General features: G+C 37.5%; 1 long non-coding RNA gene across 1 annotated transcript; it reads left to right on the forward strand.

Annotated features, from left to right (window-relative positions):
- The first annotated feature begins 4356 nt into the window (after positions 1 to 4356).
- LOC127084083 (uncharacterized) lies at positions 4357 to 5513 on the forward strand. Its single transcript, XR_007788617.1, has 2 exons — positions 4357 to 4799; positions 5047 to 5513. It is a non-coding gene; the product is annotated as an uncharacterized LOC127084083 (long non-coding RNA).
- Positions 5514 to 8139: the final 2626 nt, after the last annotated feature.

The following is an 8139-nucleotide window of genomic DNA, read 5'->3' on the forward strand; positions in this document are numbered from 1 at the left end:
CATTTATCTCTACTCAACAATCATGGCCGAAACATTGTTTTGTATCACTTAAGACAATATATCTTTCGTTTATGAAAAAGGTTTTTGATTAATCGCACGGCGGCGAGAAAAAGTTTGATCGGTTGGATGTATTTTGAGTGATGGCGAGAACTTGGATGAGCGAGATATACATCTCGAATCCTAGCCTCAGAAGTGCATGGTATACACCATGTTCCATTTCCATCTTTATTGAAAGAGGTTAAGATAGGAATTAAGTATTTTGGAATTTGATTGAGAAAGGGTTTGAAGAAACCGCATTGATAATTTTAGACGATGGCGAGAACTAAGATAGGCGAGGCATACGTCTCGAATCCTAGTCTCAGGAGTGCATGGTATACACCATGTTCCATTTCCACCTTTATTGAAAAAGTGTTAAATAAGATTTAGGTATCTTAGATTTGATTGAGAAAGGGTTTGACGAAACCACATTGACAATTTTAGACGATGGCGAGAGTTAAGATTGGCGAGGCATACGTCTCGAATCTTAACCTCAGGAGTGCATGGTATACACCATGTTCCATTTCCACCTTTATTGAAAAAGTGTTAAATAAGATTTAGGTATCTTAGATTTGATTGAGAAAGGGTTTGACGAAACCACATTGACAATTTTAGACGATGGCGAGAGTTAAGATTGGCGAGGCATACGTCTCGAATCTTAACCTCAGGAGTGCATGGTATACACCATGTTCCATTTCCACCTTTATTGAAAAAGTGTTAAATAAGATTTAGGTATCTTAGATTTGATTGAGAAAGGGTTTGACGAAACCACATTGACAATTTTAGACGATGGCGAGAGTTAAGATTGGCGAGGCATACGTCTCGAATCTTAACCTCAGGAGTGCATGGTATACACCATGTTCCATTTCCACCTTTATTTGAAAAGTGTTAACTAAGAATTAGGTATTTTGGTTTTTGTTGTGAAAATGACTTGACCCTAGATCAAGTATTGATGGACGTTTAAGAGAAATTTGAATGAGTGTTTGAGAGAAAACAAAGTGGATAAATTTGGATGATGGCGAGAGCTAGGATTGGCGAGATATACATCTCGAATCCTAGTCTCAGGAGTGCGCGGTATACACCACGTTCCACTTCCATCTTATTGAAAAAGTCTTAACTATAAATTAATATTTTTTTGAGTTTTTTATCAGAAAAAATGGCTTGACGTTGAATCAAGTGTTTGGTGAAAGTTTGAAAGAAATGGAATAGAATAGGATGGAGAAATGGATTGGTTTGTTTATTGAGAAAATACTCGACGTTGGATCGAGTCATATTTTTGAATTTTTTTTTTGGAAATGGTTGATTTTATTCTTGTATTAGTATCTAACTAAATAGTCAAACAAATAAAGAAATGAAATAGTACAAGATTATTACACATCGGGGGAGTGGGGTACATTTTGTCAAATGGGGATTAAAAATCATGAAATAATTAAATCGGGCCCAAACAACAAATAATGCAATGCATGAGTGTAAGTGCAAGAGAACCGGCTCATTGTAAGAAAGCCTAAGAGTAAGCTATGTGAGGTTGATGGCGATGCTTAAAAGCAATCGACTTACAAGGGTGTGGAAATGAGCTCGACATTGAATCGAGAAAAATGATTTTAAAAGTTTAAAGCGGCTTTGAATGAATGATGAAATTAAAAGAAAACAAATCTATGTTATGATAATGAAACTATGAATATAATAAAACATAAACATAAAAAAATGTTAAAAGAAATAAAATACTACACATGGGTATCGAACCCACTCCACTAAAGACCATAGAAACCACCCCTCTCCACCAGGCCACTTATGACTAGTTATTATTTTAATGCTAATTTGGATAAATAAATCAAGATAGATTAAAAATTAGAATTAAAATAAAAAAACTAATAAAAAAAGAAATCTGTTGGACTACCATAATTAAACCCAGCCGCTTGGCTGTTGGGTTCTAGAGGCTAGTGAGTTGGGAATAGTAAAAAAAATGGAATCATTGTTAAACACCAACGTTAATGTCCACTGGGAACACTAAAGGGTCACTTAAATGGAGTTAAATGGTCTGTCTTATAATGTTTAATTAAAGAGCAAATGATAATAATAAAAAAAGAAATGAAAATGGAGGACGCAAACGAATTTCGAAACTCATCGTCCTCCTCCCAAATCTCAATCTCAGAATCTCTCTACCTCAAAACTCTCTCAAACGAAATCTCTCTCTGCTCTCAAAATCGCTCATCAACGCTCACCCATCGCTCAACCTCGCTCACTCAGACGCTCAACAACATTAGCCAAAGAGAGCGCAAATCCGTGGCTTCAAAGAGAGAAGTCAAGTGGAAATCTCACCTTCGGCGACGACGACGGATCAGGTGAGCTTAAATCTTCTTCCTTCTCCTCTTTCAATACCGATTTTCTTTTGATTTGGGGATTAGGGTTCTTTTTGTGGGGTTTTTCACTTCCGCCTCCAATCGCCTCCTTTCCTTTCTCACTGATCCCTTCTCTATTTATGTTTCACAAATTTAGGGTTTTTGATTTGGTATGGTGGAGCTCAAAGAGTATCTCTGCAAACTCCTTTTGATGTGCTCAGAATCGGATTGGTCTCTTTGATGCCAGATTCGAAAACGGTATTCTGAGCTCATGCTTTCTTCTTTGTTTTTTGTCTCTATTCCATTTTTGGGTTTTCGAATTTTAACTGCCTTGGCTAATTACTTTATCTTTTACTGCAGTGAAAATTTGAACATTCATGGATAGCTTCGATTTTCATGGCCTTGATGGTGTGACTCCATTATCTCCACAGCTGCACACACAGATCGAGCAGTCCATCACAATGTACTAGTTTGCCTCCCGCATTTCCTTCTTTTTGATTCCTCAGGTAATTTCAGTCTTCACTTTATTAAGTATGCCATGAATTTGAGATGCAATCTTGTGATCATGACTCCCTGCCGTTAGGCTGCTACTAGTGCATTAATATATTTGGGTTGTTATGCTATGCTGACTCGTGGTTTGAATTGGCAGGTTGACTCAAGGAATAGCATCTCAAAAACTGTTGTCTGCCGCAACCACACGTTCATACATGGTAATAAGATATGCACCTATCCCCCAAGATTAATCAAACCATGATAAATCTCATCATCTTGTTCTTCATTTTTCAATTTTGTTGTTCACACTGCTCAACTGTCTCTCTAACCGAACATTTTTCATCTTTTGTCTCCGCAATTCGTCGACAAGGCTTCCGGTGCTCTGTTGGAGTTGAGTCACCTGCAAATGCAGCTCTTTCTCTCTAGTTGTAACAGGTGTTGCCTGCATAATACCAACAGCTCCTTCCTCTATTGATTCTATATTCCTACCGGCATAAGATTGCTCTGTTAGATTGACAGGCTTTACCTTCATTTCTTTCTGCTGCAGGTTTGTCAAGTTTGGAATTCTGCACAAAATTGCATTGGCCGCCGGTTGATTTTAATAACAGGTGATTGGCTTGTATCTCGATGAGGCTGAAGCACAATAGTCAGTTTAAGAATTTAACCGTCTTGAAATGACTCCGGTGGGTCTTAGTATGACGGTAGCCATACATATGTAATCCTGTACTTCCAAACTCCTTTGCTTTGTCAATGAGACCAGTTCTTCCAAAGAGATGGTCTAAACAAGAATGGTGCTTAATCCTTGAATTTATTTGCGTAGACTTCTATCATTTGCCTAAATAGCAATTGCCCTTGTGCTACAAGACTGGAATGAATACAAGCTATTAAAACTGCCACCATTGTTACATGATCTGGTTTAACATTATTATTGAACTGATGTACAATTTGTTTTGTTTGCTTGGAAACCAAAACCTGCAGGTTTGAGGTCTGTTTAGATGCCGGCTATCAATGGGTGAAGGTCCTTTATCTAAAGAGATGCAAGTAAAAGAAACACGCTGAATCATCCACGACTTATCTTTTGGAAATGGAAAGTTAGAAGGATCCGATCAAAAACACGTAACATCGAGTGCTGCAGTGAGAGGCATATGCTGAGTTTATTGTTTTTTGTTGCGGATTTGGAGGAACCAAACTAGTTCAAGAGGTTAAGGTGAGTTTTTTCTGGATCCTGTTATGTTCTTTTCAATTTCTGCTACGGCTTTTGTAACCGAAACATGGACTGCTGTGATGTGCTGGAAAACAAAACAGGGTTGTAATAAAATGGCTATTTTTGTGAGTATCATGCAGGTAATTTACAGGAACCTGTCCAAAAGTAATTTAATGTACTGCATCAAAGTTTACTTTCCCTTCTTGGCAGTTGTTTTCTTTTGGATTTTTGGGATGCTGCTCCACTCTCCTTCCGATAATTTCTATAAGCATTTCGGCTTGTGGCGAAGAACGTTGTAGTCCGGAAGTCTGCTTCAACAAACTTGCTAGCTATGTTGTTGTCTTGAGCTATCTTAATCAGGTGACTTAGCTTAGAAAACCCCTTCAAGCCAATCAAAATAAACTTGTTGCTCATGCTAGGACCTGTATGATTCGGTTCCATCCTATAATCTGAACATTCAGCCGGCAGCAAGGAAAATGGAGGAAATCATTATTCTGCATTTTTCAGTCTCTTCCCAATATCTACACAGTCTTCTTTTTTGCCATAAACGTATCAGTAACAACCTCTTGCTGCTCCTTGATTTTTGACAACATCTTGAAGAGATGGAATCAAACTTAACATATCTGATGCAGTTTGCTTATGAGATTTGGACATGAACTGTGATAAATGCATGTCTTCTGCACAAAAGCAAACCAAATTGCAATGCATGCCCAAGTGTTTTGCACAAGGTATCTAACCGATCTATTTCATCTGAAACTTGACTTGAAAACTCTTGAAGTAAGCCTTGCTTGAATATTTATTTTGACATTTCGCTTCTTTGATCGATTTGGTAGGTTGTTATAGCAGAACTTTCAGTCATGTTAATCTATTATTGTTATGCTATATATTATTGTTAATATTGTTAGCAGTTATATGAAATGGATTATTGGTTGATTAGTGAACGAATTGTGACTACATTTCCTTGCTTTGTTGCAGATTATGCCATCTCTGCGGTCCTGATCCGGTTGTTACGCATTGCAGACCGGCACCAGCATACAACTAGTGGGCAATGTTGTTCTGCAGCATGTTGGCTCCCCGAATAGAGCAGAATTTATGATAGGCTCGTGATTGATTAGATTGATGCATTGCAAACTGGTTTTGGCTCGTAAACGGCTTGTTGAGCATGGCCATGGTTAGGATTAGTAACTCTGAATTTGGTAGGCGGCAAAGTTGCTAGATTTAGGATCATTTGTGTTAGCTTTTTGTGTGTTGTATTGTCATGAAGGTTCTATTTTGTGAATTTGAAAATTGGATGTAACAAATGAGAATCCGCTATAATTTCGGGGATTGCCCAAGGTTGTAGCAGCTTTGAAATGTGAATGTGTTGGTTTGAATTTTGCATTTCGTTTCAAACATTGTAATCAAAGGTCCATGAAATGACGCAATGGCTTTGGTTTGAATGAGTCATGGTTTGTAATTAGGATGCTTTTACTTGGTGAAATATGGTTTACTGTTGTAAAAATGGACGTGCATTTGGGAGAAACATGTATGTATGAATATGGTTTTGGAAATGCTTGAAAGCTAAATATTATTGAATGTTATGAAATGTGTGTATGTGCTATTTTGATTTGAGATGAACTATGGATGGAAGATGGATCATGTTTGGTTATAAAAATGGATATGGATTTTAGAAATAATCTGAGACTAATCAAAATGTCAATAAAAAATCAAAAAAACCAAATAAAACCAATTAAAATCAAATTAATCTATAATTTGTTAAAATTACTTGGATATCAACTCTAACATTTATTTGGAAATTAAAATCAATTAGAGTTTGAATCATTAGTAAAACACAATTAAGATTAACTTGAAATTTGGAATTAGATTTACTTTGAAATTAAATTAAAATTGAAAATTAAAATCAAATAACTAAAATCCATTTTGTAATCACAAAGCACCATGATCAAAAAGCTAAATAATAACCAATGTTTATCACAAATTATGGATTTGGGAATGGACGGTTGCCTTTGGTCATGAATGGATGCAAATGAACTTTAGGCCAAGTGCCAAATAAAAAATGAAAAAATGAAAAAAATTCAAGACCAAAATCAGGGTATGACACGTCGAAAGTGTAAATTTTCTTAGGGAATTTATCATTATTTTCTGGTTCAATAGGGTTTTTTCCATTCGACGGTGCCAAGACCTTACAAGCGTAAGGCGGCCCTTGCTTCAACTCAGCAAGGTCGATTTCATTTTCGTCGAAGTCTAAAGGCCCATTATAGGATCCTTCTTCATCATTACTGAAATTAATGTATGCTACTACCTTAGTCTTATTTTCTATATCCTTTTCTTCCTTCAAGCGTTCTAACAGTCGAACCCTATCAGCCAGTTGGGCCATATCTCTCAAATGATGAGTGTCTAACTTTTTCCTAATAGAATAGTCAAGGCCCCCAACGACAATTTCGACCAATTCATGCTCTGGTACCTGCGTAAAACACCTATCTTTGAGTAGTATAAATCTATTCAGATAGTCATCAATTGGCTCAGTGAACTTTCATTTAATACTGGATAATTCCTTTAGACTTACCTTTGTTTGTCCCATATAAAACTGCTCAGGGAACATTCTCTCTAGCTGATTCCAAGTATGAATTGAATTTTATGGCAAGGTGGTGAACCACGTGAAGGAATTCTTTGTGAGAGAACTTGGGAAATATTTTATCGTAAGGTTTTCGTTGTTCGAAATGTGTCTTGCCTCTATTAAATATCTAGCCACATCTTCGAGAGTGGATTCAGTAGTATCCCCAAAAAACTTAGTGAATTTGGGGATTTTTGTTCTAGGGGTGTTTCTGTCTGTAGGATATATTCCGACAAAGGTGATGTATAATTTGGCCTTCGAAGGCCAAAGTTTACCCTATTTTGAACCATAATCCTTTCGATCATGGCTGCCAGATTGTTATCTGCTGCCATATCATTATGTCGAATTTGCCGTGTGACATTATCATCATTTTGGTTCTATTTGCCATTACTATCCTTGGCTCTCTCTCATTGGGGATTTGTGGTTCAGACCTAGAGGGTTCGACTCCTACTCCCTGATTTACCATCTCTGGTTGCAGTTGATTTTGTGGAATTTGGTTAATAGTAGGGCCTTCTTCGAGGGTCACCCTCTAGTTTTCCCTTATCCAATCCCTCGAAGGATGTCAATGAGGTTGTGGCACACCTAAGAAGTCAGACATCCACGCCATTTGCAATGTCTTTTGTTGACTCAATTATTCTGTATTTTAAATCAAAGGATTCAATATGGTGGTCAATGTTTGGGTAAGCATTTGGACCATATCATGGTTACTTTCGTCCATCTGTTGTGTCCACACTACTGCAGAATTATTGGTAAGGCTGGGTATTTGTGTTTGGTATCCCAAGCCTGAAGGTTTGTTATTTCAATCCACGTTAACCCCAGATCCCGACCCTTGTAATGGGGAGGTTATGTTGACCACTGGTTCTGAAAATGTCGAGCCAGCGTTATGTAAACTTGCCATCACTGAAATTGGCATTCCATATGGTTGTTCTTGACCACCAAAGGGTATAGAGAAACCATGGGGTATTTAAGGCCTGTTTAGAACATTTCCAATCGACGCGGGGGGGGGGGGGGGGGGGATTGAGGAGTCCCCCTAGGCCCAATGTAAGTCAAAATAGGTACAGTATGGGAAATCGAATGTGTAGGCATCGAACTTGCCAGAGATGGTACCGGTTCAGACACGTGCATTGTTGACGTGTTCGCCCCTATCGAAGAAGAAGGGGGTGGTACATTGCTGATTGATGGATTTTGATAATTTTGGTTATTTGGCGCATTTAAATTCGCCATTCTCCTAGTGGATCTTCCATATGGTCTGTGTTCGTTGGTTGTGACAACTTTACCACTCCTTAATAACATACAACGAATTCTTTCGAATGGGAGAAGATGATTGAATAACCAGAAATAAATCAAAATAAAATTTCACTTTTCTAAAATCGTTAGCACTGTCCCACCAGGTGTGCGAATTTGTTTACCGTGAAAATTGATAAACAACCACTGATCTTCCAAATTACTAAATT

The sequence above is a fragment of the Lathyrus oleraceus genome, chromosome 5, assembly GCF_024323335.1.
Source record: "Lathyrus oleraceus cultivar Zhongwan6 chromosome 5, CAAS_Psat_ZW6_1.0, whole genome shotgun sequence".
In the NCBI taxonomy this organism is placed as follows: Eukaryota; Viridiplantae; Streptophyta; class Magnoliopsida; order Fabales; family Fabaceae; genus Lathyrus; species Lathyrus oleraceus.